This window comes from Triticum aestivum, chromosome 1D (genome assembly GCF_018294505.1).
Source record: "Triticum aestivum cultivar Chinese Spring chromosome 1D, IWGSC CS RefSeq v2.1, whole genome shotgun sequence".
Lineage (NCBI taxonomy): Eukaryota > Viridiplantae > Streptophyta > Magnoliopsida > Poales > Poaceae > Triticum > Triticum aestivum.
In genome coordinates this window covers 62363222-62368056 of record NC_057796.1, presented here as the reverse complement: position 1 = coordinate 62368056, position 4835 = coordinate 62363222, and positions in this window count along the sequence as shown.

Genomic DNA, 4835 nt, shown 5'->3' with positions numbered 1-4835 from the left:
TGCTTGCTCTTGCCGAAGATAGCCATGGTAAGCATTTGCGTTGTCGGCGGCGAGAGGGGCGAGCATGTCCAGAAGTGGACGGGGAGAGGAGAAGTGGATGAGCCCCCCCCCCCCCCCACTATTGGGGAACGTTGCATGCAAAACAAAAAATTATACGCACACGCAAGATCTATCCATGGAGATGCATAGCTAGGAGAGGGGAAGAGCATCTTCATACCCTTGAAGATCGCTAAGCAGAAGCGTTTATCAACGCGGTTGATGTAGTCGTACACCTTCACGATCCGTCCCAATCAAGTACCGAACGTACGACACCTCCGCGTTCAGCACACGTTCAGCTGACGTCCTCGCCTTCTTGATCCAGCAAGAGGGGCGAAGTAGTAGATGACTTCCGGCAGCACGGCAGCATAGTGATGGTGGTGGTGAAGAACAATCTCCGCAGGGCTTCGCCAAGCACTACGGGAACTATGACGGAGGATAAACTAGAGGGTCGGGTTGCCAGCACACGACTTGGTGTATCTTGATGTGTTCCGTGTGCTAGCCCTGCCCGTCTATTTATATGTTGAGCCCTGGGGTCGAAACTTGGAGAAAGAGCCTCCTCAAAGTCGGTTTTGACTGCAAGGAAGAGTCCTTCCCGGACTTCCAGGACCAGACGCCATAGTCCTTGGAATCTGGCCCAGACGCCATGGGCCTCGGCGTCTGGCCCAGGGCCAGATGCCAGGGTCTCCGGCGTTTGGTCCCTGACCTCTGCAAAACATCCTTTTGCACCGACCTAAAGCCTCGTGGGCCTGACCCCTTGGCCTAACCATATCATCCTATATATCAATCTTTACCCCCGGACCATTACGGAGCTCCTCGTCATGTCTGTGATCTCATCTGGGACTCCGAACAACATTCAGTCACCAACATACATAACTCATACAATACAATATCGTCAACGAACGTTAAGCGTGCGGACCCTACGGGTTTGAGAATGATGTAGACATGACCGAGACGCTTCTCCGGTCAATAGCCAATAGCGGGACTTTGATGCCCATATTGGTTCCTATATATTCTATGAAGATCTTTATCGGTCGAACCTTTATGACAACATGCGTAGTTTCCTTTCTCTGTCGGTATGTTACTTGCCTGATATTCGATCGTCGGTATCTCCATACCTAGTTCAATCTCGTTACGGCAAGTCTCTTTACTCGTTCCGTAATACATCATCCCGTAACTAACTCCTTAGTCACTTTACTTGCAAGCTTCTTGTGATGTTGTATTACCGAGAGGACCTAGAGATATCTCTCCGTCATACGAAGTGACAAATCCCAGTCTCGATTCATGCCAAATCAATAGACACCTTCGGAGATACCTGTAGATCACCTTTATGATCACCAAGTTACGTTGTGACGTTTGATAGCACACAAGGTATTCCTCCGGTATCCAGGAGTTGCATGATCTCATGGTCGAAGAAACATGTATTTGACATTAAGAAAGCGGTAGCAATAAACTGAACGATCATATGTTATGCTAACGGTTGGGTCTTGTCCATCACATCATTCTCATAATGATGTGATCCCGTTATCAAATGACAACTCATGTCTATGCTTAGAAAACCTTAACCATTTTTTATCAACGAGCTAGTCTAGTAGAGGCTCACTAGGGACACGGTATTTGTTTATGTATTCACACATGTATTTAAGTTTTCAGTCAATACAATTTTAGCATGAATAATAAAACTTTATCATGAATAAGTAATTATAGTAATAACAACTTTATTATTGTCTCTAGGGCATATTTCCATCACCACCCCCCTCCCGCTTGCATAAAAACGGACTAGCACGCCGTATGCTTCCAGATGCTGCCATGCGGGCCCGAGTTAGGTGGACGCGTAGTTGTGCGGCCGACATGCGGGCCTGAGGCGGACACCGAGCGGACGTTTGGTGCATCCGTCTCATGTCAACGTGGACGTAAATCGGGCGAGAATTTGGGCCGCAAATGCGTCTAGATGGACAGTGAGCGGACGGCTTTTGGGTTTGGTTCATCGCGTATGACTCGTGTTTTCATTCATTTGGACGCAAACGGACATGCGCGGACAGTTTGGATCAGCATGTTGTAGTTGCTCTAATCTATGCCAATAGCTGCTTGTTGCAAGGGACTAATTGACATCAGCTGGTCGCTGCTTGCTCATGTGTTGATGTCTACTTCAAATTGATGGTTTGGTTTGTTGGGGAACGTAGTAATTTCAAAAAAATTCCTACGCACACGCAAGATCATGGTGATGCATAGCAACGAGAGGGGAGAGTGTTGTCCACGTACCCTCGTAGACCGACAGCGGAAGCGTTATCACAATGCGGTTGATGTAGTCGTACGTCTTCACGATCCGACCGATCAAGTACCGAACGCACGGCACCTCCGAGTTCTACACACGTTCAGCTCGATGACGTCCCTCGAACTCCGATCCAGCCGAGTGTTGAGGGAGAGTTTCGTCAGCACGACGGCGTGGTGACGATGATGATGTTCTACGGACGCAGGGCTTCGCCTAAGCTCCGCAATGATATTATCAAGGTGTAATTTGGTGGAGGGGGGCACCGCACACGGCTAAAAGATCTCAAGGATCAATTGTTGTGTCTCTGGGGTGCCCCCTGCCCCCGTATATAAAGGAGCAAGGGAGGAGGAGGCCGGCCCTAGGAGGGGGCGCACCAAGTGTGGAGTCCTACTAGGACTCCCTAGTCCTAGTAGGATTCCACCTCCCATATGGAATAGGAAAAGAGGAAGGGAAAAGAGAAGGAAGGAAGGGGGCGCCCCCCTTCCCTAGTCCAATTCGGACCAGACCAAGGGGAGGGGTGCGGCCACCCTTGAGGCCCTTTTTCTTCTTTCCCGTATGGCCCAATAAGGCCCAATACGTATTCCCGTAACTCTCCGGTACTCCGAAAAATACCCGAATCACTCGGAACCTTTCCGAAGTCCGAATATAGTCGTCCAATATATCGATCTTTACGTCTCGACCATTTCGAGACTCCTCGTCATGTCCCCGATCTCATCCGGGACTCCGAACTCCTTCGGTACATCAACATACATAAACTCATAATAAAACTGTCATCGTAACTTTAAGCGTGCGGACCCTACGGGTTCGAGAACTATGTAGACATGACCGAGACACGTCTCCGGTCAATAACCAATAGCGGGACCTGGATGCCCATATTGGCTCCCACATATTCTACGAAGATCTTTATCGGTCAGACCGCATAACAACATACGTTGTTCCCTTTGTCATCAGTATGTTACTTGCCCGAGATTCGATCGTCGGTATCTCGATACCTAGTTCAATCTCGTTACCGGCAAGTCTCTTTACTCGTTCCGTAACACATCATCCCGCAACTAACTTATTAGTCACAATGCTTGCAAGGCTTATAGTGATGTGCATTACCGAGTGGGCCCAGAGATACCTCTCCGACAATCGGAGTGACAAATCCTAATCTCGAAATACGCCAACCCAACAAGTACCTTTGGAGACACCTGTAGAGCACCTTTATAATCACCCATTTACGTTGTGACGTTTGGTAGCACACAAAGTGTTCCTCCGGTAAACGGGAGTTGCATAATCTCATAGTCAGAGGAACATGTATAAGTCATGAAGAAAGCAATAGCAACATACTAAACGATCGGGTGCTAAGCTAACGGAATGGGTCAAGTCAATCACGTCATTCTCCTAATGAGGTGATCTCGTTAATCAAATGACAACTTATGTCTATGGCTAGGAAACATAACCATCTTTGATTAACGAGCTAGTCAAGTAGAGGCATACTAGTGACACTCTGTTTGTCTATGTATTCACACATGTATTATGTTTCCGGTTAATACAATTCTAGCATGAATAATAAACATTTATCATGATATAAGGAAATAAATAATAACTTTATTATTGCCTCTAGGGCATATTTCCTTCAGTCTCCCACTTGCACTAGAGTCAATAATCTAGTTCACATCGCCATGTGATTTAACATGAATAGTTCACATCACCATGTGATTAACACCCATGGTTCACATCGTCATGTGACCATCACCCAAAGGGTTTACTAGAGTCAGTAATCTAGTTCACATCGCTATGTGATTAACACCCAAAGAGTACTAAGGTGTGATCATGTTTTGCTTGTGAGATAATTTTAGTCAACGGGTCTGTCACATTCAGATCCGTAAGTATTTTGCAAATTTCTATGTCTACAATGCTCTGCATGGAGCTACTCTAGCTAATTGCTCCCACTTTCAATATGTATCTAGACCGAGACTTAGAGTCATCTAGATTAGTGTCAAAACTTGCATCGACGTAACCTTTTACGACGAGCCTTTTGTCACTTCCATAATCGAGAAACATATCCTTATTCCAGTAAGGATAATTTTGACCGCTGTCCAGTGATCTACTCCTAGATCACTATTGTACTCCCTTGCCAAAATCAGTGTAGGGTATACAATAGATCTGGTACACAGCATGGCATACTTTATAGAACCTATGGCCAAGGCATAGGGAATGACTTTCATTCTCTTTCTATCTTTTGCCGTGGTCGGGCTTTGAGTCTTTACTCAATTTCACACCTTGTAACACAGGCAAGAACTCTTTCTTTGACTGTTCTATTTTGAACTACTTCAAAATCTTGTTAAGGTATGTACTCATTGAAAAACTTATCAAGCGTCTTCATCTATCTCTATAGATCTTGATGCTCAATATGTAAGCAGCTTCACCGAGGTCTATCTTTGAAAAACTCCTTTCAAACACTCCTTTATGCTTTGCAGAATAATTCTACATTATTTCCGATCAACAATATGTCATTCACATATACTTATCAGAAATGCTGTAG